General features: G+C 43.5%; 26 non-coding genes across 26 annotated transcripts; 7 read left to right on the plus strand and 19 right to left on the minus strand.

Moving 5' to 3' along the window:
- Positions 1–375: 375 nt before the first annotated feature.
- Positions 376–447, minus strand: TRNAA-AGC (transfer RNA alanine (anticodon AGC)). Its single transcript has one exon. It is a non-coding gene; the product is annotated as a tRNA-Ala (tRNA).
- A 1,192-nt stretch (positions 448–1,639) lies between these two features.
- TRNAY-GUA (transfer RNA tyrosine (anticodon GUA)) lies at positions 1,640–1,725 on the minus strand. Its single transcript is given in 2 exon segments — positions 1,640–1,675; positions 1,689–1,725. It is a non-coding gene; the product is annotated as a tRNA-Tyr (tRNA).
- A 1,532-nt stretch (positions 1,726–3,257) lies between these two features.
- On the plus strand, positions 3,258–3,330 carry TRNAM-CAU (transfer RNA methionine (anticodon CAU)). The gene has a single exon. It is a non-coding gene; the product is annotated as a tRNA-Met (tRNA).
- A 445-nt stretch (positions 3,331–3,775) lies between these two features.
- TRNAY-GUA (transfer RNA tyrosine (anticodon GUA)) lies at positions 3,776–3,861 on the minus strand. The gene is given in 2 exon segments: positions 3,776–3,811; positions 3,825–3,861. It is a non-coding gene; the product is annotated as a tRNA-Tyr (tRNA).
- Positions 3,862–4,647: 786 nt separating this feature from the next.
- Positions 4,648–4,719, minus strand: TRNAA-AGC (transfer RNA alanine (anticodon AGC)). The gene has a single exon. It is a non-coding gene; the product is annotated as a tRNA-Ala (tRNA).
- Positions 4,720–5,911: 1,192 nt separating this feature from the next.
- Positions 5,912–5,997, minus strand: TRNAY-GUA (transfer RNA tyrosine (anticodon GUA)). Its single transcript is given in 2 exon segments — positions 5,912–5,947; positions 5,961–5,997. It is a non-coding gene; the product is annotated as a tRNA-Tyr (tRNA).
- Positions 5,998–6,783: 786 nt separating this feature from the next.
- On the minus strand, positions 6,784–6,855 carry TRNAA-AGC (transfer RNA alanine (anticodon AGC)). Its single transcript has one exon. It is a non-coding gene; the product is annotated as a tRNA-Ala (tRNA).
- A 1,192-nt stretch (positions 6,856–8,047) lies between these two features.
- TRNAY-GUA (transfer RNA tyrosine (anticodon GUA)) lies at positions 8,048–8,133 on the minus strand. The gene is given in 2 exon segments: positions 8,048–8,083; positions 8,097–8,133. It is a non-coding gene; the product is annotated as a tRNA-Tyr (tRNA).
- A 1,532-nt stretch (positions 8,134–9,665) lies between these two features.
- Positions 9,666–9,738, plus strand: TRNAM-CAU (transfer RNA methionine (anticodon CAU)). The gene has a single exon. It is a non-coding gene; the product is annotated as a tRNA-Met (tRNA).
- A 445-nt stretch (positions 9,739–10,183) lies between these two features.
- On the minus strand, positions 10,184–10,269 carry TRNAY-GUA (transfer RNA tyrosine (anticodon GUA)). Its single transcript is given in 2 exon segments — positions 10,184–10,219; positions 10,233–10,269. It is a non-coding gene; the product is annotated as a tRNA-Tyr (tRNA).
- Positions 10,270–11,055: 786 nt separating this feature from the next.
- On the minus strand, positions 11,056–11,127 carry TRNAA-AGC (transfer RNA alanine (anticodon AGC)). The gene has a single exon. It is a non-coding gene; the product is annotated as a tRNA-Ala (tRNA).
- A 674-nt stretch (positions 11,128–11,801) lies between these two features.
- TRNAM-CAU (transfer RNA methionine (anticodon CAU)) lies at positions 11,802–11,874 on the plus strand. The gene has a single exon. It is a non-coding gene; the product is annotated as a tRNA-Met (tRNA).
- A 445-nt stretch (positions 11,875–12,319) lies between these two features.
- Positions 12,320–12,405, minus strand: TRNAY-GUA (transfer RNA tyrosine (anticodon GUA)). Its single transcript is given in 2 exon segments — positions 12,320–12,355; positions 12,369–12,405. It is a non-coding gene; the product is annotated as a tRNA-Tyr (tRNA).
- A 786-nt stretch (positions 12,406–13,191) lies between these two features.
- TRNAA-AGC (transfer RNA alanine (anticodon AGC)) lies at positions 13,192–13,263 on the minus strand. Its single transcript has one exon. It is a non-coding gene; the product is annotated as a tRNA-Ala (tRNA).
- A 674-nt stretch (positions 13,264–13,937) lies between these two features.
- On the plus strand, positions 13,938–14,010 carry TRNAM-CAU (transfer RNA methionine (anticodon CAU)). Its single transcript has one exon. It is a non-coding gene; the product is annotated as a tRNA-Met (tRNA).
- A 1,317-nt stretch (positions 14,011–15,327) lies between these two features.
- TRNAA-AGC (transfer RNA alanine (anticodon AGC)) lies at positions 15,328–15,399 on the minus strand. Its single transcript has one exon. It is a non-coding gene; the product is annotated as a tRNA-Ala (tRNA).
- A 674-nt stretch (positions 15,400–16,073) lies between these two features.
- On the plus strand, positions 16,074–16,146 carry TRNAM-CAU (transfer RNA methionine (anticodon CAU)). The gene has a single exon. It is a non-coding gene; the product is annotated as a tRNA-Met (tRNA).
- A 2,063-nt stretch (positions 16,147–18,209) lies between these two features.
- TRNAM-CAU (transfer RNA methionine (anticodon CAU)) lies at positions 18,210–18,282 on the plus strand. Its single transcript has one exon. It is a non-coding gene; the product is annotated as a tRNA-Met (tRNA).
- Positions 18,283–18,727: 445 nt separating this feature from the next.
- Positions 18,728–18,813, minus strand: TRNAY-GUA (transfer RNA tyrosine (anticodon GUA)). The gene is given in 2 exon segments: positions 18,728–18,763; positions 18,777–18,813. It is a non-coding gene; the product is annotated as a tRNA-Tyr (tRNA).
- A 786-nt stretch (positions 18,814–19,599) lies between these two features.
- Positions 19,600–19,671, minus strand: TRNAA-AGC (transfer RNA alanine (anticodon AGC)). Its single transcript has one exon. It is a non-coding gene; the product is annotated as a tRNA-Ala (tRNA).
- Positions 19,672–20,863: 1,192 nt separating this feature from the next.
- Positions 20,864–20,949, minus strand: TRNAY-GUA (transfer RNA tyrosine (anticodon GUA)). The gene is given in 2 exon segments: positions 20,864–20,899; positions 20,913–20,949. It is a non-coding gene; the product is annotated as a tRNA-Tyr (tRNA).
- A 786-nt stretch (positions 20,950–21,735) lies between these two features.
- Positions 21,736–21,807, minus strand: TRNAA-AGC (transfer RNA alanine (anticodon AGC)). Its single transcript has one exon. It is a non-coding gene; the product is annotated as a tRNA-Ala (tRNA).
- A 1,192-nt stretch (positions 21,808–22,999) lies between these two features.
- Positions 23,000–23,085, minus strand: TRNAY-GUA (transfer RNA tyrosine (anticodon GUA)). The gene is given in 2 exon segments: positions 23,000–23,035; positions 23,049–23,085. It is a non-coding gene; the product is annotated as a tRNA-Tyr (tRNA).
- Positions 23,086–24,617: 1,532 nt separating this feature from the next.
- On the plus strand, positions 24,618–24,690 carry TRNAM-CAU (transfer RNA methionine (anticodon CAU)). Its single transcript has one exon. It is a non-coding gene; the product is annotated as a tRNA-Met (tRNA).
- A 445-nt stretch (positions 24,691–25,135) lies between these two features.
- TRNAY-GUA (transfer RNA tyrosine (anticodon GUA)) lies at positions 25,136–25,221 on the minus strand. The gene is given in 2 exon segments: positions 25,136–25,171; positions 25,185–25,221. It is a non-coding gene; the product is annotated as a tRNA-Tyr (tRNA).
- A 786-nt stretch (positions 25,222–26,007) lies between these two features.
- Positions 26,008–26,079, minus strand: TRNAA-AGC (transfer RNA alanine (anticodon AGC)). The gene has a single exon. It is a non-coding gene; the product is annotated as a tRNA-Ala (tRNA).
- Positions 26,080–26,577: the final 498 nt, after the last annotated feature.

The following is a 26,577-nucleotide window of genomic DNA, read 5'->3' on the forward strand; positions in this document are numbered from 1 at the left end:
CTGTGAAAGGAACTGGAAAAGCAAAACCAGTAGATTAATGGACCATTCAGAAGGGATTAGGATGAAGAAAACATTCTGTTTTTCTTAAACCTTCTGGTAAGAGTCTCTGGTTTAGAGGAAGAATTCAAATAAATGACCAAGACAGCTGTGCCCGTTTTCTATACTAAGAATGCCAAGATAAATCACCACTTTGGTTTCTTATGGAAGCAAGATTATTTTTTTCTATAAACACGGGAAATGAGATAGCCCCATTTCAAAAGGTTTTGCAAGGCGAAGAAAGTGGGGTTCTGGCACCAGCTGCATGACATCTCACTTCCTTACTCATGATGCCAGCCTAGCTATCTGTCAAAAGGCAAGATTAGCATGGCGAAAAGCTGGAGATGCCGGGGATTGAACCCGGGGCCTCATACATGCTAAGCATGCGCTCTACCACTGAGCTACATCCCCACATCCTGTAGAGGGAGACCTTGCTCCACGCATGGAAACCTGGAATTCTATTGAATGTACATTCACCACATATGACACTGGAATGGGAAGCGTCAGGTGTGGAATTCCATATGATTTACAGCTGGATTTTCTAGCACCGTTTTTTATGGAATAAGGTTGACTCTAGAATGAATAATTCCCCACACACAACAGCTAGATGCAATCGAAAAAAGCCAGAGTATTCAAGGCAACTGGTTCAGGATACATCAAAGAAGGATATGGTTGAGTGCTGTTTCCACATCTTGTGAGATGACTTAAGGTACCCCTGCTCTTTTTGCAGGACACACAGCTATGTTACATTAGCATGTAAAGTGTTGAGATCTAGATGCATCTACGGCTAGGGGCGGCATGTTAATTCTGGGTTTTAGTCCATTTCATTCTCAGTTATGTGGAGGAAAAAATGGCACGATCTTTCTTAGAGAGGTGAATGGTATGCCCTGATTTCTTTTGCATGGCTAAATGTATGGGGTGTGGGTTTAAGCACTGGGAAAGAGCTGTCTTCTGACCATTATAACTGCAGACGATTTTAATCCAGCGAGGCAACCGAAGTGTATTGATATTCCAACATGAGAACAGCATTTTTGCTACCTTCCCTCTTCATGGTGTGTAGACGCATTTGTTAGCGGTTTCAAGCAGCCTTCTTAGCGCAGTAGGCAGCGCGTCAGTCTCATAATCTGAAGGTCCTGAGTTCCATCCTCAGAGAGGGCATTGCAGTGTTTCTTTTGTCAAGAGAAACATCTCAGATTTTCTCCAAATCTGTAAACTATTCCTCCACATTGCATCTTGCTCAGTTTTAAGGAGTTGGTGTCTTTGTAGATTCCCTCTTTCATATCCATGGCCACTCATTGTAGGTGAGTTTTAGCTGGTTCGGCTGCCGAAACATCTACCTTGGTACAATGAAACTGGAAGTCTTCCAAGTGCCTTTATATATTTAGTCAAGGCTTTGGAATGAATTCTGATCTGCAGGTCCTTGTTTATTTCTCTTCCAACATCCCTCAGAAATGACTATGTGGTCAATTTCATTGGAAAGCAGAAGAAGTCTACCCTTCTGTCCTAGCATTTATTTGGAGCTAGGGAAATGTTTCTCAATCAGAGGGGCACATAATGTTTTAACAAGAGAGAAAGCAGCTATGGAAAACAAAAGAGGGGAAACTCCTCCGAGCCGGATTTGAACCAGCGACCTAAGGATTTCTGTTTCTCCACTACAGTCCTCCGCTCTCCCAACTGAGCTATCGGAGGATTGGGCAGTGCAGCTTTCCATGCTGCATTCATCTTTCTTTCAATAATGGTTGCGGCGGGAGTGGGCTGGGAGTACTGCAGTCTAATCTTGAAAATCATGAATATGACCTGCAGCTTGCTCTACAAATTGCCACTTCCTAGAGTGCATTCTCAGCTACATCTTATCACCATAAAGGGGGACTGCTTACCTACCTGAATGTGCTGTGCTGGCGTGAAGGAAAGCAGGGGACCTAGAATTAGAAATCCTACAGAAAGGAGTTTTCCTGAAAGGGCATGGGGCCGAGGAATCCACAGCCCTTTGGAAGCATTTCTGGCAAAAGGATGACAGCATGGGAACATGAAGGAAAGGACAGAAAGTTAGGAGAGTCATTACTCCGTACGGAGCATGAAGAACATGCATTTTTAATGCTTCTGTGAAAGGAACTGGAAAAGCAAAACCAGTAGATTAATGGACCATTCAGAAGGGATTAGGATGAAGAAAACATTCTGTTTTTCTTAAACCTTCTGGTAAGAGTCTCTGGTTTAGAGGAAGAATTCAAATAAATGACCAAGACAGCTGTGCCCGTTTTCTATACTAAGAATGCCAAGATAAATCACCACTTTGGTTTCTTATGGAAGCAAGATTATTTTTTTCTATAAACACGGGAAATGAGATAGCCCCATTTCAAAAGGTTTTGCAAGGCGAAGAAAGTGGGGTTCTGGCACCAGCTGCATGACATCTCACTTCCTTACTCATGATGCCAGCCTAGCTATCTGTCAAAAGGCAAGATTAGCATGGCGAAAAGCTGGAGATGCCGGGGATTGAACCCGGGGCCTCATACATGCTAAGCATGCGCTCTACCACTGAGCTGCATCCCCACATCCTGTAGAGGGAGACCTTGCTCCACGCATGGAAACCTGGAATTCTATTGAATGTACATTCACCACATATGACACTGGAATGGGAAGCGTCAGGTGTGGAATTCCATATGATTTACAGCTGGATTTTCTAGCACCGTTTTTTATGGAATAAGGTTGACTCTAGAATGAATAATTCCCCACACACAACAGCTAGATGCAATCGAAAAAAGCCAGAGTATTCAAGGCAACTGGTTCAGGATACATCAAAGAAGGATATGGTTGAGTGCTGTTTCCACATCTTGTGAGATGACTTAAGGTACCCCTGCTCTTTTTGCAGGACACACAGCTATGTTACATTAGCATGTAAAGTGTTGAGATCTAGATGCATCTACGGCTAGGGGCGGCATGTTAATTCTGGGTTTTAGTCCATTTCATTCTCAGTTATGTGGAGGAAAAAATGGCACTATCTTTCTTAGAGAGGTGAATGGTATGCCCTGATTTCTTTTTCATGGCTAAATGTATGGGGTGTGGGTTTAAGCACTGGGAAAGAGCAGTCTTCTGACCATTATAACTGCAGACGATTTTAATCCAGCGAGGCAACCGAAGTGTATTGATATTCCAACATGAGAACAGCATTTTTGCTACCTTCCCTCTTCATGGTGTGTAGACGCATTTGTTAGCGGTTTCAAGCAGCCTTCTTAGCGCAGTGGGCAGCGCGTCAGTCTCATAATCTGAAGGTCCTGAGTTCCATCCTCAGAGAGGGCATTGTAGTGTTTCTTTTGTCAAGAGAAACATCTCAGATTTTCTCCAAATCTGTAAACTATTCCTCCACATTGCATCTTGCTCAGTTTTAAGGAGTTGGTGTCTTTGTAGATTCCCTCTTTCATATCCATGGCCACTCATTGTAGGTGAGTTTTAGCTGGTTCGGCTGCCGAAACATCTACCTTGGTACAATGAAACTGGAAGTCTTCCAAGTGCCTTCATATATTTAGTCAAGGCTTTGGAATGAATTCTGATCTGCAGGTCCTTGTTTATTTCTCTTCCAACATCCCTCAGAAATGACTATGTGGTCAATTTCATTGGAAAGCAGAAGAAGTCTACCCTTCTGTCCTAGCATTTATTTGGAGCTAGGGAAATGTTTCTCAATCAGAGGGGCACATAATGTTTTAACAAGAGAGAAAGCAGCTATGGAAAACAAAAAAGGGGAAACTCCTCCGAGCCGGATTTGAACCAGCGACCTAAGGATTTCTGTTTCTCCACTACAGTCCTCCGCTCTCCCAACTGAGCTATCGGAGGATTGGGCAGTGCAGCTTTCCATGCTGCATTCATCTTTCTTTCAATAATGGTTGCGGCGGGAGTGGGCTGGGAGTACTGCAGTCTAATCTTGAAAATCATGAATATGACCTGCAGCTTGCTCTACAAATTGCCACTTCCTAGAGTGCATTCTCAGCTACATCTTATCACCATAAAGGGGGACTGCTTACCTACCTGAATGTGCTGTGCTGGCGTGAAGGAAAGCAGGGGACCTAGAATTAGAAATCCTACAGAAAGGAGTTTTCCTGAAAGGGCATGGGGCCGAGGAATCCACAGCCCTTTGGAAGCATTTCTGGCAAAAGGATGACAGCATGGGAACATGAAGGAAAGGACAGAAAGTTAGGAGAGTCATTACTCCGTACGGAGCATGAAGAACATGCATTTTTAATGCTTCTGTGAAAGGAACTGGAAAAGCAAAACCAGTAGATTAATGGACCATTCAGAAGGGATTAGGATGAAGAAAACATTCTGTTTTTCTTAAACCTTCTGGTAAGAGTCTCTGGTTTAGAGGAAGAATTCAAATAAATGACCAAGACAGCTGTGCCCGTTTTCTATACTAAGAATGCCAAGATAAATCACCACTTTGGTTTCTTATGGAAGCAAGATTATTTTTTTCTATAAACACGGGAAATGAGATAGCCCCATTTCAAAAGGTTTTGCAAGGCGAAGAAAGTGGGGTTCTGGCACCAGCTGCATGACATCTCACTTCCTTACTCATGATGCCAGCCTAGCTATCTGTCAAAAGGCAAGATTAGCATGGCGAAAAGCTGGAGATGCCGGGGATTGAACCCGGGGCCTCATACATGCTAAGCATGCGCTCTACCACTGAGCTACATCCCCACATCCTGTAGAGGGAGACCTTGCTCCACGCATGGAAACCTGGAATTCTATTGAATGTACATTCACCACATATGACACTGGAATGGGAAGCGTCAGGTGTGGAATTCCATATGATTTACAGCTGGATTTTCTAGCACCGTTTTTTATGGAATAAGGTTGACTCTAGAATGAATAATTCCCCACACACAACAGCTAGATGCAATCGAAAAAAGCCAGAGTATTCAAGGCAACTGGTTCAGGATACATCAAAGAAGGATATGGTTGAGTGCTGTTTCCACATCTTGTGAGATGACTTAAGGTACCCCTGCTCTTTTTGCAGGACACACAGCTATGTTACATTAGCATGTAAAGTGTTGAGATCTAGATGCATCTACGGCTAGGGGCGGCATGTTAATTCTGGGTTTTAGTCCATTTCATTCTCAGTTATGTGGAGGAAAAAATGGCACGATCTTTCTTAGAGAGGTGAATGGTATGCCCTGATTTCTTTTGCATGGCTAAATGTATGGGGTGTGGGTTTAAGCACTGGGAAAGAGCAGTCTTCTGACCATTATAACTGCAGACGATTTTAATCCAGCGAGGCAACCGAAGTGTATTGATATTCCAACATGAGAACAGCATTTTTGCTACCTTCCCTCTTCATGGTGTGTAGACGCATTTGTTAGCGGTTTCAAGCAGCCTTCTTAGCGCAGTAGGCAGCGCATCAGTCTCATAATCTGAAGGTCCTGAGTTCCATCCTCAGAGAGGGCATTGCAGTGTTTCTTTTGTCAAGAGAAACATCTCAGATTTTCTCCAAATCTGTAAACTATTCCTCCACATTGCATCTTGCTCAGTTTTAAGGAGTTGGTGTCTTTGTAGATTCCCTCTTTCATATCCATGGCCACTCATTGTAGGTGAGTTTTAGCTGGTTAGGCTGCCGAAACATCTACCTTGGTACAATGAAACTGGAAGTCTTCCAAGTGCCTTTATATATTTAGTCAAGGCTTTGGAATGAATTCTGATCTGCAGGTCCTTGTTTATTTCTCTTCCAACATCCCTCAGAAATGACTATGTGGTCAATTTCATTGGAAAGCAGAAGAAGTCTACCCTTCTGTCCTAGCATTTATTTGGAGCTAGGGAAATGTTTCTCAATCAGAGGGGCACATAATGTTTTAACAAGAGAGAAAGCAGCTATGGAAAACAAAAAAGGGGAAACTCCTCCGAGCCGGATTTGAACCAGCGACCTAAGGATTTCTGTTTCTCCACTACAGTCCTCCGCTCTCCCAACTGAGCTATCGGAGGATTGGGCAGTGCAGCTTTCCATGCTGCATTCATCTTTCTTTCAATAATGGTTGCGGCGGGAGTGGGCTGGGAGTACTGCAGTCTAATCTTGAAAATCATGAATATGACCTGCAGCTTGCTCTACAAATTGCCACTTCCTAGAGTGCATTCTCAGCTACATCTTATCACCATAAAGGGGGACTGCTTACCTACCTGAATGTGCTGTGCTGGCGTGAAGGAAAGCAGGGGACCTAGAATTAGAAATCCTACAGAAAGGAGTTTTCCTGAAAGGGCATGGGGCCGAGGAATCCACAGCCCTTTGGAAGCATTTCTGGCAAAAGGATGACAGCATGGGAACATGAAGGAAAGGACAGAAAGTTAGGAGAGTCATTACTCCGTACGGAGCATGAAGAACATGCATTTTTAATGCTTCTGTGAAAGGAACTGGAAAAGCAAAACCAGTAGATTAATGGACCATTCAGAAGGGATTAGGATGAAGAAAACATTCTGTTTTTCTTAAACCTTCTGGTAAGAGTCTCTGGTTTAGAGGAAGAATTCAAATAAATGACCAAGACAGCTGTGCCCGTTTTCTATACTAAGAATGCCAAGATAAATCACCACTTTGGTTTCTTATGGAAGCAAGATTATTTTTTTCTATAAACACGGGAAATGAGATAGCCCCATTTCAAAAGGTTTTGCAAGGCGAAGAAAGTGGGGTTCTGGCACCAGCTGCATGACATCTCACTTCCTTACTCATGATGCCAGCCTAGCTATCTGTCAAAAGGCAAGATTAGCATGGCGAAAAGCTGGAGATGCCGGGGATTGAACCCGGGGCCTCATACATGCTAAGCATGCGCTCTACCACTGAGCTACATCCCCACATCCTGTAGAGGGAGACCTTGCTCCACGCATGGAAACCTGGAATTCTATTGAATGTACATTCACCACATATGACACTGGAATGGGAAGCGTCAGGTGTGGAATTCCATATGATTTACAGCTGGATTTTCTAGCACCGTTTTTTATGGAATAAGGTTGACTCTAGAATGAATAATTCCCCACACACAACAGCTAGATGCAATCGAAAAAAGCCAGAGTATTCAAGGCAACTGGTTCAGGATACATCAAAGAAGGATATGGTTGAGTGCTGTTTCCACATCTTGTGAGATGACTTAAGGTACCCCTGCTCTTTTTGCAGGACACACAGCTATGTTACATTAGCATGTAAAGTGTTGAGATCTAGATGCATCTACGGCTAGGGGCGGCATGTTAATTCTGGGTTTTAGTCCATTTCATTCTCAGTTATGTGGAGGAAAAAATGGCACGATCTTTCTTAGAGAGGTGAATGGTATGCCCTGATTTCTTTTGCATGGCTAAATGTATGGGGTGTGGGTTTAAGCACTGGGAAAGAGCTGTCTTCTGACCATTATAACTGCAGACGATTTTAATCCAGCGAGGCAACCGAAGTGTATTGATATTCCAACATGAGAACAGCATTTTTGCTACCTTCCCTCTTCATGGTGTGTAGACGCATTTGTTAGCGGTTTCAAGCAGCCTTCTTAGCGCAGTAGGCAGCGCGTCAGTCTCATAATCTGAAGGTCCTGAGTTCCATCCTCAGAGAGGGCATTGCAGTGTTTCTTTTGTCAAGAGAAACATCTCAGATTTTCTCCAAATCTGTAAACTATTCCTCCACATTGCATCTTGCTCAGTTTTAAGGAGTTGGTGTCTTTGTAGATTCCCTCTTTCATATCCATGGCCACTCATTGTAGGTGAGTTTTAGCTGGTTCGGCTGCCGAAACATCTACCTTGGTACAATGAAACTGGAAGTCTTCCAAGTGCCTTTATATATTTAGTCAAGGCTTTGGAATGAATTCTGATCTGCAGGTCCTTGTTTATTTCTCTTCCAACATCCCTCAGAAATGACTATGTGGTCAATTTCATTGGAAAGCAGAAGAAGTCTACCCTTCTGTCCTAGCATTTATTTGGAGCTAGGGAAATGTTTCTCAATCAGAGGGGCACATAATGTTTTAACAAGAGAGAAAGCAGCTATGGAAAACAAAAGAGGGGAAACTCCTCCGAGCCGGATTTGAACCAGCGACCTAAGGATTTCTGTTTCTCCACTACAGTCCTCCGCTCTCCCAACTGAGCTATCGGAGGATTGGGCAGTGCAGCTTTCCATGCTGCATTCATCTTTCTTTCAATAATGGTTGCGGCGGGAGTGGGCTGGGAGTACTGCAGTCTAATCTTGAAAATCATGAATATGACCTGCAGCTTGCTCTACAAATTGCCACTTCCTAGAGTGCATTCTCAGCTACATCTTATCACCATAAAGGGGGACTGCTTACCTACCTGAATGTGCTGTGCTGGCGTGAAGGAAAGCAGGGGACCTAGAATTAGAAATCCTACAGAAAGGAGTTTTCCTGAAAGGGCATGGGGCCGAGGAATCCACAGCCCTTTGGAAGCATTTCTGGCAAAAGGATGACAGCATGGGAACATGAAGGAAAGGACAGAAAGTTAGGAGAGTCATTACTCCGTACGGAGCATGAAGAACATGCATTTTTAATGCTTCTGTGAAAGGAACTGGAAAAGCAAAACCAGTAGATTAATGGACCATTCAGAAGGGATTAGGATGAAGAAAACATTCTGTTTTTCTTAAACCTTCTGGTAAGAGTCTCTGGTTTAGAGGAAGAATTCAAATAAATGACCAAGACAGCTGTGCCCGTTTTCTATACTAAGAATGCCAAGATAAATCACCACTTTGGTTTCTTATGGAAGCAAGATTATTTTTTTCTATAAACACGGGAAATGAGATAGCCCCATTTCAAAAGGTTTTGCAAGGCGAAGAAAGTGGGGTTCTGGCACCAGCTGCATGACATCTCACTTCCTTACTCATGATGCCAGCCTAGCTATCTGTCAAAAGGCAAGATTAGCATGGCGAAAAGCTGGAGATGCCGGGGATTGAACCCGGGGCCTCATACATGCTAAGCATGCGCTCTACCACTGAGCTGCATCCCCACATCCTGTAGAGGGAGACCTTGCTCCACGCATGGAAACCTGGAATTCTATTGAATGTACATTCACCACATATGACACTGGAATGGGAAGCGTCAGGTGTGGAATTCCATATGATTTACAGCTGGATTTTCTAGCACCGTTTTTTATGGAATAAGGTTGACTCTAGAATGAATAATTCCCCACACACAACAGCTAGATGCAATCGAAAAAAGCCAGAGTATTCAAGGCAACTGGTTCAGGATACATCAAAGAAGGATATGGTTGAGTGCTGTTTCCACATCTTGTGAGATGACTTAAGGTACCCCTGCTCTTTTTGCAGGACACACAGCTATGTTACATTAGCATGTAAAGTGTTGAGATCTAGATGCATCTACGGCTAGGGGCGGCATGTTAATTCTGGGTTTTAGTCCATTTCATTCTCAGTTATGTGGAGGAAAAAATGGCACTATCTTTCTTAGAGAGGTGAATGGTATGCCCTGATTTCTTTTTCATGGCTAAATGTATGGGGTGTGGGTTTAAGCACTGGGAAAGAGCAGTCTTCTGACCATTATAACTGCAGACGATTTTAATCCAGCGAGGCAACCGAAGTGTATTGATATTCCAACATGAGAACAGCATTTTTGCTACCTTCCCTCTTCATGGTGTGTAGACGCATTTGTTAGCGGTTTCAAGCAGCCTTCTTAGCGCAGTGGGCAGCGCGTCAGTCTCATAATCTGAAGGTCCTGAGTTCCATCCTCAGAGAGGGCATTGTAGTGTTTCTTTTGTCAAGAGAAACATCTCAGATTTTCTCCAAATCTGTAAACTATTCCTCCACATTGCATCTTGCTCAGTTTTAAGGAGTTGGTGTCTTTGTAGATTCCCTCTTTCATATCCATGGCCACTCATTGTAGGTGAGTTTTAGCTGGTTCGGCTGCCGAAACATCTACCTTGGTACAATGAAACTGGAAGTCTTCCAAGTGCCTTCATATATTTAGTCAAGGCTTTGGAATGAATTCTGATCTGCAGGTCCTTGTTTATTTCTCTTCCAACATCCCTCAGAAATGACTATGTGGTCAATTTCATTGGAAAGCAGAAGAAGTCTACCCTTCTGTCCTAGCATTTATTTGGAGCTAGGGAAATGTTTCTCAATCAGAGGGGCACATAATGTTTTAACAAGAGAGAAAGCAGCTATGGAAAACAAAAAAGGGGAAACTCCTCCGAGCCGGATTTGAACCAGCGACCTAAGGATTTCTGTTTCTCCACTACAGTCCTCCGCTCTCCCAACTGAGCTATCGGAGGATTGGGCAGTGCAGCTTTCCATGCTGCATTCATCTTTCTTTCAATAATGGTTGCGGCGGGAGTGGGCTGGGAGTACTGCAGTCTAATCTTGAAAATCATGAATATGACCTGCAGCTTGCTCTACAAATTGCCACTTCCTAGAGTGCATTCTCAGCTACATCTTATCACCATAAAGGGGGACTGCTTACCTACCTGAATGTGCTGTGCTGGCGTGAAGGAAAGCAGGGGACCTAGAATTAGAAATCCTACAGAAAGGAGTTTTCCTGAAAGGGCATGGGGCCGAGGAATCCACAGCCCTTTGGAAGCATTTCTGGCAAAAGGATGACAGCATGGGAACATGAAGGAAAGGACAGAAAGTTAGGAGAGTCATTACTCCGTACGGAGCATGAAGAACATGCATTTTTAATGCTTCTGTGAAAGGAACTGGAAAAGCAAAACCAGTAGATTAATGGACCATTCAGAAGGGATTAGGATGAAGAAAACATTCTGTTTTTCTTAAACCTTCTGGTAAGAGTCTCTGGTTTAGAGGAAGAATTCAAATAAATGACCAAGACAGCTGTGCCCGTTTTCTATACTAAGAATGCCAAGATAAATCACCACTTTGGTTTCTTATGGAAGCAAGATTATTTTTTTCTATAAACACGGGAAATGAGATAGCCCCATTTCAAAAGGTTTTGCAAGGCGAAGAAAGTGGGGTTCTGGCACCAGCTGCATGACATCTCACTTCCTTACTCATGATGCCAGCCTAGCTATCTGTCAAAAGGCAAGATTAGCATGGCGAAAAGCTGGAGATGCCGGGGATTGAACCCGGGGCCTCATACATGCTAAGCATGCGCTCTACCACTGAGCTACATCCCCACATCCTGTAGAGGGAGACCTTGCTCCACGCATGGAAACCTGGAATTCTATTGAATGTACATTCACCACATATGACACTGGAATGGGAAGCGTCAGGTGTGGAATTCCATATGATTTACAGCTGGATTTTCTAGCACCGTTTTTTATGGAATAAGGTTGACTCTAGAATGAATAATTCCCCACACACAACAGCTAGATGCAATCGAAAAAAGCCAGAGTATTCAAGGCAACTGGTTCAGGATACATCAAAGAAGGATATGGTTGAGTGCTGTTTCCACATCTTGTGAGATGACTTAAGGTACCCCTGCTCTTTTTGCAGGACACACAGCTATGTTACATTAGCATGTAAAGTGTTGAGATCTAGATGCATCTACGGCTAGGGGCGGCATGTTAATTCTGGGTTTTAGTCCATTTCATTCTCAGTTATGTGGAGGAAAAAATGGCGCGATCTTTCTTAGAGAGGTGAATGGTATGCCCTGATTTCTTTTGCATGGCTAAATGTATGGGGTGTGGGTTTAAGCACTGGGAAAGAGCAGTCTTCTGACCATTATAACTGCAGACGATTTTAATCCAGCGAGGCAACCGAAGTGTATTGATATTCCAACATGAGAACAGCATTTTTGCTACCTTCCCTCTTCATGGTGTGTAGACGCATTTGTTAGCGGTTTCAAGCAGCCTTCTTAGCGCAGTAGGCAGCGCGTCAGTCTCATAATCTGAAGGTCCTGAGTTCGATCCTCAGAGAGGGCATTGCAGTGTTTCTTTTGTCAAGAGAAACATCTCAGATTTTCTCCAAATCTGTAAACTATTCCTCCACATTGCATCTTGCTCAGTTTTAAGGAGTTGGTGTCTTTGTAGATTCCCTCTTTCATATCCATGGCCACTCATTGTAGGTGAGTTTTAGCTGGTTCGGCTGCCGAAACATCTACCTTGGTACAATGAAACTGGAAGTCTTCCAAGTGCCTTCATATATTTAGTCAAGGCTTTGGAATGAATTCTGATCTGCAGGTCCTTGTTTATTTCTCTTCCAACATCCCTCAGAAATGACTATGTGGTCAATTTCATTGGAAAGCAGAAGAAGTCTACCCTTCTGTCCTAGCATTTATTTGGAGCTAGGGAAATGTTTCTCAATCAGAGGGGCACATAATGTTTTAACAAGAGAGAAAGCAGCTATGGAAAACAAAAAAGGGGAAACTCCTCCGAGCCGGATTTGAACCAGCGACCTAAGGATTTCTGTTTCTCCACTACAGTCCTCCGCTCTCCCAACTGAGCTATCGGAGGATTGGGCAGTGCAGCTTTCCATGCTGCATTCATCTTTCTTTCAATAATGGTTGCGGCGGGAGTGGGCTGGGAGTACTGCAGTCTAATCTTGAAAATCATGAATATGACCTGCAGCTTGCTCTACAAATTGCCACTTCCTAGAGTGCATTCTCAGCTACATCTTATCACCATAAAGGGGGACTGCTTACCTACCTGAATGTGCTGTGCTGGCGTGAAGGAAAGCAGGGGACCTAGAATTAGAAATCCTACAGAAAGGAGTTTTCCTGAAAGGGCATGGGGCCGAGGAATCCACAGCCCTTTGGAAGCATTTCTGGCAAAAGGATGACAGCATGGGAACATGAAGGAAAGGACAGAAAGTTAGGAGAGTCATTACTCCGTACGGAGCATGAAGAACATGCATTTTTAATGCTTCTGTGAAAGGAACTGGAAAAGCAAAACCAGTAGATTAATGGACCATTCAGAAGGGATTAGGATGAAGAAAACATTCTGTTTTTCTTAAACCTTCTGGTAAGAGTCTCTGGTTTAGAGGAAGAATTCAAATAAATGACCAAGACAGCTGTGCCCGTTTTCTATACTAAGAATGCCAAGATAAATCACCACTTTGGTTTCTTATGGAAGCAAGATTATTTTTTTCTATAAACACGGGAAATGAGATAGCCCCATTTCAAAAGGTTTTGCAAGGCGAAGAAAGTGGGGTTCTGGCACCAGCTGCATGACATCTCACTTCCTTACTCATGATGCCAGCCTAGCTATCTGTCAAAAGGCAAGATTAGCATGGCGAAAAGCTGGAGATGCCGGGGATTGAACCCGGGGCCTCATACATGCTAAGCATGCGCTCTACCACTGAGCTACATCCCCACATCCTGTAGATGGAGACCTTGCTCCACGCATGGAAACCTGGAATTCTATTGAATGTACATTCACCACATATGACACTGGAATGGGAAGCGTCAGGTGTGGAATTCCATATGATTTACAGCTGGATTTTCTAGCACCGTTTTTTATGGAATAAGGTTGACTCTAGAATGAATAATTCCCCACACACAACAGCTAGATGCAATCGAAAAAAGCCAGAGTATTCAAGGCAACTGGTTCAGGATACATCAAAGAAGGATATGGTTGAGTGCTGTTTCCACATCTTGTGAGATGACTTAAGGTACCCCTGCTCTTTTTGCAGGACACACAGCTATGTTACATTAGCATGTAAAGTGTTGAGATCTAGATGCATCTACGGCTAGGGGCGGCATGTTAATTCTGGGTTTTAGTCCATTTCATTCTCAGTTATGTGGAGGAAAAAATGGCGCGATCTTTCTTAGAGAGGTGAATGGTATGCCCTGATTTCTTTTGCATGACTAAATGTATGGGGTGTGGGTTTAAGCACTGGGAAAGAGCAGTCTTCTGACCATTATAACTGCAGACGATTTTAATCCAGCGAGGCAACCGAAGTGTATTGATATTCCAACATGAGAACAGCATTTTTGCTACCTTCCCTCTTCATGGTGTGTAGACGCATTTGTTAGCGGTTTCAAGCAGCCTTCTTAGCGCAGTAGGCAGCGCGTCAGTCTCATAATCTGAAGGTCCTGAGTTCGATCCTCAGAGAGGGCATTGCAGTGTTTCTTTTGTCAAGAGAAACATCTCAGATTTTCTCCAAATCTGTAAACTATTCCTCCACATTGCATCTTGCTCAGTTTTAAGGAGTTGGTGTCTTTGTAGATTCCCTCTTTCATATCCATGGCCACTCATTGTAGGTGAGTTTTAGCTGGTTCGGCTGCCGAAACATCTACCTTGGTACAATGAAACTGGAAGTCTTCCAAGTGCCTTCATATATTTAGTCAAGGCTTTGGAATGAATTCTGATCTGCAGGTCCTTGTTTATTTCTCTTCCAACATCCCTCAGAAATGACTATGTGGTCAATTTCATTGGAAAGCAGAAGAAGTCTACCCTTCTGTCCTAGCATTTATTTGGAGCTAGGGAAATGTTTCTCAATCAGAGGGGCACATAATGTTTTAACAAGAGAGAAAGCAGCAATGGAAAACAAAAAAGGGGAAACTCCTCCGAGCCGGATTTGAACCAGTGACCTAAGGATTTCTGTTTCTCCACTACAGTCCTCCGCTCTCCCAACTGAGCTATCGGAGGATTAGGCAGTACAGCTTTCCATGCTGCATTCATCAATCTTTCAATAATGGTTGCGGCGGGAGTGGGGTGGGAGTACTGCAGTCTAATCTTGAAAATCATGAATATGACCTGCAGCTTGCTCTACAAATTGCCACTTCCTAGAGTGCATTCTCAGCTACATCTTATCACCATAAAGGGGGACTGCTTACCTACCTGAATGTGCTGTGCTGGCGTGAAGGAAAGCAGGGGACCTAGAATTAGAAATCCTACAGAAAGGAGTTTTCCTGAAAGGGCATGGGGCCGAGGAATCCACAGCCCTTTGGAAGCATTTCTGGCAAAAGGATGACAGCATGGGAACATGAAGGAAAGGACAGAAAGTTAGGAGAGTCATTACTCCGTACGGAGCATGAAGAACATGCATTTTTAATGCTTCTGTGAAAGGAACTGGAAAAGCAAAACCAGTAGATTAATGGACCATTCAGAAGGGATTAGGATGAAGAAAACATTCTGTTTTTCTTAAACCTTCTGGTAAGAGTCTCTGGTTTAGAGGAAGAATTCAAATAAATGACCAAGACAGCTGTGCCCGTTTTCTATACTAAGAATGCCAAGATAAATCACCACTTTGGTTTCTTATGGAAGCAAGATTATTTTTTTCTATAAACACGGGAAATGAGATAGCCCCATTTCAAAAGGTTTTGCAAGGCGAAGAAAGTGGGGTTCTGGCACCAGCTGCATGACATCTCACTTCCTTACTCATGATGCCAGCCTAGCTATCTGTCAAAAGGCAAGATTAGCATGGCGAAAAGCTGGAGATGCCGGGGATTGAACCCGGGGCCTCATACATGCTAAGCATGCGCTCTACCACTGAGCTACATCCCCACATCCTGTAGAGGGAGACCTTGCTCCACGCATGGAAACCTGGAATTCTATTGAATGTACATTCACCACATATGACACTGGAATGGGAAGCGTCAGGTGTGGAATTCCATATGATTTACAGCTGGATTTTCTAGCACCGTTTTTTATGGAATAAGGTTGACTCTAGAATGAATAATTCCCCACACACAACAGCTAGATGCAATCGAAAAAAGCCAGAGTATTCAAGGCAACTGGTTCAGGATACATCAAAGAAGGATATGGTTGAGTGCTGTTTCCACATCTTGTGAGATGACTTAAGGTACCCCTGCTCTTTTTGCAGGACACACAGCTATGTTACATTAGCATGTAAAGTGTTGAGATCTAGATGCATCTACGGCTAGGGGCGGCATGTTAATTCTGGGTTTTAGTCCATTTCATTCTCAGTTATGTGGAGGAAAAAATGGCGCGATCTTTCTTAGAGAGGTGAATGGTATGCCCTGATTTCTTTTGCATGGCTAAATGTATGGGGTGTGGGTTTAAGCACTGGGAAAGAGCAGTCTTCTGACCATTATAACTGCAGACGATTTTAATCCAGCGAGGCAACCAAAGTGTATTGATATTCCAACATGAGAACAGCATTTTTGCTACCTTCCCTCTTCATGGTGTGTAGACGCATTTGTTAGCGGTTTCAAGCAGCCTTCTTAGCGCAGTAGGCAGCGCGTCAGTCTCATAATCTGAAGGTCCTGAGTTCGATCCTCAGAGAGGGCATTGCAGTGTTTCTTTTGTCAAGAGAAACATCTCAGATTTTCTCCAAATCTGTAAACTATTCCTCCACATTGCATCTTGCTCAGTTTTAAGGAGTTGGTGTCTTTGTAGATTCCCTCTTTCATATCCATGGCCACTCATTGTAGGTGAGTTTTAGCTGGTTCGGCTGCCGAAACATCTACCTTGGTACAATGAAACTGGAAGTCTTCCAAGTGCCTTCATATATTTAGTCAAGGCTTTGGAATGAATTCTGATCTGCAGGTCCTTGTTTATTTCTCTTCCAACATCCCTCAGAAATGACTATGTGGTCAATTTCATTGGAAAGCAGAAGAAGTCTACCCTTCTGTCCTAGCATTTATTTGGAGCTAGGGAAATGTTTCTCAATCAGAGGGGCACATAATGTTTTAACAAGAGAGAAAGCAGCTATGGAAAACAAAAAAGGGGAAACTCCTCCGAGCCGGATTTGAACCAGTGACCTAAGGATTTCTGTTTCTCCACTACAGTCCTCCGCTCTCCCAACTGAGCTATCGGAGGATTAGGCAGTACAGCTTTCCATGCTGCATTCATCAATCTTTCAATAATGGTTGCGGCGGGAGTGGGGTGGGAGTACTGCAGTCTAATCTTGAAAATCATGAATATGACCTGCAGCTTGCTCTACAAATTGCCACTTCCTAGAGTGCATTCTCAGCTACATCTTATCACCATAAAGGGGGACTGCTTACCTACCTGAATGTGCTGTGCTGGCGTGAAGGAAAGCAGGGGACCTAGAATTAGAAATCCTACAGAAAGGAGTTTTCCTGAAAGGGCATGGGGCCGAGGAATCCACAGCCCTTTGGAAGCATTTCTGGCAAAAGGATGACAGCATGGGAACATGAAGGAAAGGACAGAAAGTTAGGAGAGTCATTACTCCGTACGGAGCATGAAGAACATGCATTTTTAATGCTTCTGTGAAAGGAACTGGAAAAGCAAAACCAGTAGATTAATGGACCATTCAGAAGGGATTAGGATGAAGAAAACATTCTGTTTTTCTTAAACCTTCTGGTAAGAGTCTCTGGTTTAGAGGAAGAATTCAAATAAATGACCAAGACAGCTGTGCCCGTTTTCTATACTAAGAATGCCAAGATAAATCACCACTTTGGTTTCTTATGGAAGCAAGATTATTTTTTTCTATAAACACGGGAAATGAGATAGCCCCATTTCAAAAGGTTTTGCAAGGCGAAGAAAGTGGGGTTCTGGCACCAGCTGCATGACATCTCACTTCCTTACTCATGATGCCAGCCTAGCTATCTGTCAAAAGGCAAGATTAGCATGGCGAAAAGCTGGAGATGCCGGGGATTGAACCCGGGGCCTCATACATGCTAAGCATGCGCTCTACCACTGAGCTGCATCCCCACATCCTGTAGAGGGAGACCTTGCTCCACGCATGGAAACCTGGAATTCTATTGAATGTACATTCACCACATATGACACTGGAATGGGAAGCGTCAGGTGTGGAATTCCATATGATTTACAGCTGGATTTTCTAGCACCGTTTTTTATGGAATAAGGTTGACTCTAGAATGAATAATTCCCCACACACAACAGCTAGATGCAATCGAAAAAAGCCAGAGTATTCAAGGCAACTGGTTCAGGATACATCAAAGAAGGATATGGTTGAGTGCTGTTTCCACATCTTGTGAGATGACTTAAGGTACCCCTGCTCTTTTTGCAGGACACACAGCTATGTTACATTAGCATGTAAAGTGTTGAGATCTAGATGCATCTACGGCTAGGGGCGGCATGTTAATTCTGGGTTTTAGTCCATTTCATTCTCAGTTATGTGGAGGAAAAAATGGCACGATCTTTCTTAGAGAGGTGAATGGTATGCCCTGATTTCTTTTGCATGGCTAAATGTATGGGGTGTGGGTTTAAGCACTGGGAAAGAGCAGTCTTCTGACCATTATAACTGCAGACGATTTTAATCCAGCGAGGCAACCGAAGTGTATTGATATTCCAACATGAGAACAGCATTTTTGCTACCTTCCCTCTTCATGGTGTGTAGACGCATTTGTTAGCGGTTTCAAGCAGCCTTCTTAGCGCAGTGGGCAGCGCGTCAGTCTCATAATCTGAAGGTCCTGAGTTCCATCCTCAGAGAGGGCATTGTAGTGTTTCTTTTGTCAAGAGAAACATCTCAGATTTTCTCCAAATCTGTAAACTATTCCTCCACATTGCATCTTGCTCAGTTTTAAGGAGTTGGTGTCTTTGTAGATTCCCTCTTTCATATCCATGGCCACTCATTGTAGGTGAGTTTTAGCTGGTTCGGCTGCCGAAACATCTACCTTGGTACAATGAAACTGGAAGTCTTCCAAGTGCCTTCATATATTTAGTCAAGGCTTTGGAATGAATTCTGATCTGCAGGTCCTTGTTTATTTCTCTTCCAACATCCCTCAGAAATGACTATGTGGTCAATTTCATTGGAAAGCAGAAGAAGTCTACCCTTCTGTCCTAGCATTTATTTGGAGCTAGGGAAATGTTTCTCAATCAGAGGGGCACATAATGTTTTAACAAGAGAGAAAGCAGCTATGGAAAACAAAAAAGGGGAAACTCCTCCGAGCCGGATTTGAACCAGCGACCTAAGGATTTCTGTTTCTCCACTACAGTCCTCCGCTCTCCCAACTGAGCTATCGGAGGATTGGGCAGTGCAGCTTTCCATGCTGCATTCATCTTTCTTTCAATAATGGTTGCGGCGGGAGTGGGCTGGGAGTACTGCAGTCTAATCTTGAAAATCATGAATATGACCTGCAGCTTGCTCTACAAATTGCCACTTCCTAGAGTGCATTCTCAGCTACATCTTATCACCATAAAGGGGGACTGCTTACCTACCTGAATGTGCTGTGCTGGCGTGAAGGAAAGCAGGGGACCTAGAATTAGAAATCCTACAGAAAGGAGTTTTCCTGAAAGGGCATGGGGCCGAGGAATCCACAGCCCTTTGGAAGCATTTCTGGCAAAAGGATGACAGCATGGGAACATGAAGGAAAGGACAGAAAGTTAGGAGAGTCATTACTCCGTACGGAGCATGAAGAACATGCATTTTTAATGCTTCTGTGAAAGGAACTGGAAAAGCAAAACCAGTAGATTAATGGACCATTCAGAAGGGATTAGGATGAAGAAAACATTCTGTTTTTCTTAAACCTTCTGGTAAGAGTCTCTGGTTTAGAGGAAGAATTCAAATAAATGACCAAGACAGCTGTGCCCGTTTTCTATACTAAGAATGCCAAGATAAATCACCACTTTGGTTTCTTATGGAAGCAAGATTATTTTTTTCTATAAACACGGGAAATGAGATAGCCCCATTTCAAAAGGTTTTGCAAGGCGAAGAAAGTGGGGTTCTGGCACCAGCTGCATGACATCTCACTTCCTTACTCATGATGCCAGCCTAGCTATCTGTCAAAAGGCAAGATTAGCATGGCGAAAAGCTGGAGATGCCGGGGATTGAACCCGGGGCCTCATACATGCTAAGCATGCGCTCTACCACTGAGCTACATCCCCACATCCTGTAGAGGGAGACCTTGCTCCACGCATGGAAACCTGGAATTCTATTGAATGTACATTCACCACATATGACACTGGAATGGGAAGCGTCAGGTGTGGAATTCCATATGATTTACAGCTGGATTTTCTAGCACCGTTTTTTATGGAATAAGGTTGACTCTAGAATGAATAATTCCCCACACACAACAGCTAGATGCAATCGAAAAAAGCCAGAGTATTCAAGGCAACTGGTTCAGGATACATCAAAGAAGGATATGGTTGAGTGCTGTTTCCACATCTTGTGAGATGACTTAAGGTACCCCTGCTCTTTTTGCAGGACACACAGCTATGTTACATTAGCATGTAAAGTGTTGAGATCTAGATGCATCTACGGCTAGGGGCGGCATGTTAATTCTGGGTTTTAGTCCATTTCATTCTCAGTTATGTGGAGGAAAAAATGGCACGATCTTTCTTAGAGAGGTGAATGGTATGCCCTGATTTCTTTTGCATGGCTAAATGTATGGGGTGTGGGTTTAAGCACTGGGAAAGAGCAGTCTTCTGACCATTATAACTGCAGACGATTTTAATCCAGCGAGGCAACCGAAGTGTATTGATATTCCAACATGAGAACAGCATTTTTGCTACCTTCCCTCTTCATGGTGTGTAGACGCATTTGTTAGCGGTTTCAAGCAGCCTTCTTAGCGCAGTAGGCAGCGCATCAGTCTCATAATCTGAAGGTCCTGAGTTCCATCCTCAGAGAGGGCATTGCAGTGTTTCTTTTGTCAAGAGAAACATCTCAGATTTTCTCCAAATCTGTAAACTATTCCTCCACATTGCATCTTGCTCAGTTTTAAGGAGTTGGTGTCTTTGTAGATTCCCTCTTTCATATCCATGGCCACTCATTGTAGGTGAGTTTTAGCTGGTTAGGCTGCCGAAACATCTACCTTGGTACAATGAAACTGGAAGTCTTCCAAGTGCCTTTATATATTTAGTCAAGGCTTTGGAATGAATTCTGATCTGCAGGTCCTTGTTTATTTCTCTTCCAACATCCCTCAGAAATGACTATGTGGTCAATTTCATTGGAAAGCAGAAGAAGTCTACCCTTCTGTCCTAGCATTTATTTGGAGCTAGGGAAATGTTTCTCAATCAGAGGGGCACATAATGTTTTAACAAGAGAGAAAGCAGCTATGGAAAACAAAAAAGGGGAAACTCCTCCGAGCCGGATTTGAACCAGCGACCTAAGGATTTCTGTTTCTCCACTACAGTCCTCCGCTCTCCCAACTGAGCTATCGGAGGATTGGGCAGTGCAGCTTTCCATGCTGCATTCATCTTTCTTTCAATAATGGTTGCGGCGGGAGTGGGCTGGGAGTACTGCAGTCTAATCTTGAAAATCATGAATATGACCTGCAGCTTGCTCTACAAATTGCCACTTCCTAGAGTGCATTCTCAGCTACATCTTATCACCATAAAGGGGGACTGCTTACCTACCTGAATGTGCTGTGCTGGCGTGAAGGAAAGCAGGGGACCTAGAATTAGAAATCCTACAGAAAGGAGTTTTCCTGAAAGGGCATGGGGCCGAGGAATCCACAGCCCTTTGGAAGCATTTCTGGCAAAAGGATGACAGCATGGGAACATGAAGGAAAGGACAGAAAGTTAGGAGAGTCATTACTCCGTACGGAGCATGAAGAACATGCATTTTTAATGCTTCTGTGAAAGGAACTGGAAAAGCAAAACCAGTAGATTAATGGACCATTCAGAAGGGATTAGGATGAAGAAAACATTCTGTTTTTCTTAAACCTTCTGGTAAGAGTCTCTGGTTTAGAGGAAGAATTCAAATAAATGACCAAGACAGCTGTGCCCGTTTTCTATACTAAGAATGCCAAGATAAATCACCACTTTGGTTTCTTATGGAAGCAAGATTATTTTTTTCTATAAACACGGGAAATGAGATAGCCCCATTTCAAAAGGTTTTGCAAGGCGAAGAAAGTGGGGTTCTGGCACCAGCTGCATGACATCTCACTTCCTTACTCATGATGCCAGCCTAGCTATCTGTCAAAAGGCAAGATTAGCATGGCGAAAAGCTGGAGATGCCGGGGATTGAACCCGGGGCCTCATACATGCTAAGCATGCGCTCTACCACTGAGCTACATCCCCACATCCTGTAGAGGGAGACCTTGCTCCACGCATGGAAACCTGGAATTCTATTGAATGTACATTCACCACATATGACACTGGAATGGGAAGCGTCAGGTGTGGAATTCCATATGATTTACAGCTGGATTTTCTAGCACCGTTTTTTATGGAATAAGGTTGACTCTAGAATGAATAATTCCCCACACACAACAGCTAGATGCAATCGAAAAAAGCCAGAGTATTCAAGGCAACTGGTTCAGGATACATCAAAGAAGGATATGGTTGAGTGCTGTTTCCACATCTTGTGAGATGACTTAAGGTACCCCTGCTCTTTTTGCAGGACACACAGCTATGTTACATTAGCATGTAAAGTGTTGAGATCTAGATGCATCTACGGCTAGGGGCGGCATGTTAATTCTGGGTTTTAGTCCATTTCATTCTCAGTTATGTGGAGGAAAAAATGGCACGATCTTTCTTAGAGAGGTGAATGGTATGCCCTGATTTCTTTTGCATGGCTAAATGTATGGGGTGTGGGTTTAAGCACTGGGAAAGAGCTGTCTTCTGACCATTATAACTGCAGACGATTTTAATCCAGCGAGGCAACCGAAGTGTATTGATATTCCAACATGAGAACAGCATTTTTGCTACCTTCCCTCTTCATGGTGTGTAGACGCATTTGTTAGCGGTTTCAAGCAGCCTTCTTAGCGCAGTAGGCAGCGCGTCAGTCTCATAATCTGAAGGTCCTGAGTTCCATCCTCAGAGAGGGCATTGCAGTGTTTCTTTTGTCAAGAGAAACATCTCAGATTTTCTCCAAATCTGTAAACTATTCCTCCACATTGCATCTTGCTCAGTTTTAAGGAGTTGGTGTCTTTGTAGATTCCCTCTTTCATATCCATGGCCACTCATTGTAGGTGAGTTTTAGCTGGTTCGGCTGCCGAAACATCTACCTTGGTACAATGAAACTGGAAGTCTTCCAAGTGCCTTTATATATTTAGTCAAGGCTTTGGAATGAATTCTGATCTGCAGGTCCTTGTTTATTTCTCTTCCAACATCCCTCAGAAATGACTATGTGGTCAATTTCATTGGAAAGCAGAAGAAGTCTACCCTTCTGTCCTAGCATTTATTTGGAGCTAGGGAAATGTTTCTCAATCAGAGGGGCACATAATGTTTTAACAAGAGAGAAAGCAGCTATGGAAAACAAAAGAGGGGAAACTCCTCCGAGCCGGATTTGAACCAGCGACCTAAGGATTTCTGTTTCTCCACTACAGTCCTCCGCTCTCCCAACTGAGCTATCGGAGGATTGGGCAGTGCAGCTTTCCATGCTGCATTCATCTTTCTTTCAATAATGGTTGCGGCGGGAGTGGGCTGGGAGTACTGCAGTCTAATCTTGAAAATCATGAATATGACCTGCAGCTTGCTCTACAAATTGCCACTTCCTAGAGTGCATTCTCAGCTACATCTTATCACCATAAAGGGGGACTGCTTACCTACCTGAATGTGCTGTGCTGGCGTGAAGGAAAGCAGGGGACCTAGAATTAGAAATCCTACAGAAAGGAGTTTTCCTGAAAGGGCATGGGGCCGAGGAATCCACAGCCCTTTGGAAGCATTTCTGGCAAAAGGATGACAGCATGGGAACATGAAGGAAAGGACAGAAAGTTAGGAGAGTCATTACTCCGTACGGAGCATGAAGAACATGCATTTTTAATGCTTCTGTGAAAGGAACTGGAAAAGCAAAACCAGTAGATTAATGGACCATTCAGAAGGGATTAGGATGAAGAAAACATTCTGTTTTTCTTAAACCTTCTGGTAAGAGTCTCTGGTTTAGAGGAAGAATTCAAATAAATGACCAAGACAGCTGTGCCCGTTTTCTATACTAAGAATGCCAAGATAAATCACCACTTTGGTTTCTTATGGAAGCAAGATTATTTTTTTCTATAAACACGGGAAATGAGATAGCCCCATTTCAAAAGGTTTTGCAAGGCGAAGAAAGTGGGGTTCTGGCACCAGCTGCATGACATCTCACTTCCTTACTCATGATGCCAGCCTAGCTATCTGTCAAAAGGCAAGATTAGCATGGCGAAAAGCTGGAGATGCCGGGGATTGAACCCGGGGCCTCATACATGCTAAGCATGCGCTCTACCACTGAGCTGCATCCCCACATCCTGTAGAGGGAGACCTTGCTCCACGCATGGAAACCTGGAATTCTATTGAATGTACATTCACCACATATGACACTGGAATGGGAAGCGTCAGGTGTGGAATTCCATATGATTTACAGCTGGATTTTCTAGCACCGTTTTTTATGGAATAAGGTTGACTCTAGAATGAATAATTCCCCACACACAACAGCTAGATGCAATCGAAAAAAGCCAGAGTATTCAAGGCAACTGGTTCAGGATACATCAAAGAAGGATATGGTTGAGTGCTGTTTCCACATCTTGTGAGATGACTTAAGGTACCCCTGCTCTTTTTGCAGGACACACAGCTATGTTACATTAGCATGTAAAGTGTTGAGATCTAGATGCATCTACGGCTAGGGGCGGCATGTTAATTCTGGGTTTTAGTCCATTTCATTCTCAGTTATGTGGAGGAAAAAATGGCACTATCTTTCTTAGAGAGGTGAATGGTATGCCCTGATTTCTTTTTCATGGCTAAATGTATGGGGTGTGGGTTTAAGCACTGGGAAAGAGCAGTCTTCTGACCATTATAACTGCAGACGATTTTAATCCAGCGAGGCAACCGAAGTGTATTGATATTCCAACATGAGAACAGCATTTTTGCTACCTTCCCTCTTCATGGTGTGTAGACGCATTTGTTAGCGGTTTCAAGCAGCCTTCTTAGCGCAGTGGGCAGCGCGTCAGTCTCATAATCTGAAGGTCCTGAGTTCCATCCTCAGAGAGGGCATTGTAGTGTTTCTTTTGTCAAGAGAAACATCTCAGATTTTCTCCAAATCTGTAAACTATTCCTCCACATTGCATCTTGCTCAGTTTTAAGGAGTTGGTGTCTTTGTAGATTCCCTCTTTCATATCCATGGCCACTCATTGTAGGTGAGTTTTAGCTGGTTCGGCTGCCGAAACATCTACCTTGGTACAATGAAACTGGAAGTCTTCCAAGTGCCTTCATATATTTAGTCAAGGCTTTGGAATGAATTCTGATCTGCAGGTCCTTGTTTATTTCTCTTCCAACATCCCTCAGAAATGACTATGTGGTCAATTTCATTGGAAAGCAGAAGAAGTCTACCCTTCTGTCCTAGCATTTATTTGGAGCTAGGGAAATGTTTCTCAATCAGAGGGGCACATAATGTTTTAACAAGAGAGAAAGCAGCTATGGAAAACAAAAAAGGGGAAACTCCTCCGAGCCGGATTTGAACCAGCGACCTAAGGATTTCTGTTTCTCCACTACAGTCCTCCGCTCTCCCAACTGAGCTATCGGAGGATTGGGCAGTGCAGCTTTCCATGCTGCATTCATCTTTCTTTCAATAATGGTTGCGGCGGGAGTGGGCTGGGAGTACTGCAGTCTAATCTTGAAAATCATGAATATGACCTGCAGCTTGCTCTACAAATTGCCACTTCCTAGAGTGCATTCTCAGCTACATCTTATCACCATAAAGGGGGACTGCTTACCTACCTGAATGTGCTGTGCTGGCGTGAAGGAAAGCAGGGGACCTAGAATTAGAAATCCTACAGAAAGGAGTTTTCCTGAAAGGGCATGGGGCCGAGGAATCCACAGCCCTTTGGAAGCATTTCTGGCAAAAGGATGACAGCATGGGAACATGAAGGAAAGGACAGAAAGTTAGGAGAGTCATTACTCCGTACGGAGCATGAAGAACATGCATTTTTAATGCTTCTGTGAAAGGAACTGGAAAAGCAAAACCAGTAGATTAATGGACCATTCAGAAGGGATTAGGATGAAGAAAACATTCTGTTTTTCTTAAACCTTCTGGTAAGAGTCTCTGGTTTAGAGGAAGAATTCAAATAAATGACCAAGACAGCTGTGCCCGTTTTCTATACTAAGAATGCCAAGATAAATCACCACTTTGGTTTCTTATGGAAGCAAGATTATTTTTTTCTATAAACACGTGAAATGAGATAGCCCCATTTCAAAAGGTTTTGCAAGGCGAAGAAAGTGGGGTTCTGGCACCAGCTGCATGACATCTCACTTCCTTACTCATGATGCCAGCCTAGCTATCTGTCAAAAGGCAAGATTAGCATGGCGAAAAGCTGGAGATGCCGGGGATTGAACCCGGGGCCTCATACATGCTAAGCATGCGCTCTACCACTGAGCTACATCCCCACATCCTGTAGAGGGAGACCTTGCTCCACGCATGGAAACCTGGAATTCTATTGAATGTACATTCACCACATATGACACTGGAATGGGAAGCGTCAGGTGTGGAATTCCATATGATTTACAGCTGGATTTTCTAGCACCGTTTTTTATGGAATAAGGTTGACTCTAGAATGAATAATTCCCCACACACAACAGCTAGATGCAATCGAAAAAAGCCAGAGTATTCAAGGCAACTGGTTCAGGATACATCAAAGAAGGATATGGTTGAGTGCTGTTTCCACATCTTGTGAGATGACTTAAGGTACCCCTGCTCTTTTTGCAGGACACACAGCTATGTTACATTAGCATGTAAAGTGTTGAGATCTAGATGCATCTACGGCTAGGGGCGGCATGTTAATTCTGGGTTTTAGTCCATTTCATTCTCAGTTATGTGGAGGAAAAAATGGCGCGATCTTTCTTAGAGAGGTGAATGGTATGCCCTGATTTCTTTTGCATGGCTAA

The sequence above is a fragment of the Pleurodeles waltl genome, unplaced genomic scaffold, assembly GCF_031143425.1.
Source record: "Pleurodeles waltl isolate 20211129_DDA unplaced genomic scaffold, aPleWal1.hap1.20221129 scaffold_107, whole genome shotgun sequence".
Lineage (NCBI taxonomy): Eukaryota > Metazoa > Chordata > Amphibia > Caudata > Salamandridae > Pleurodeles > Pleurodeles waltl.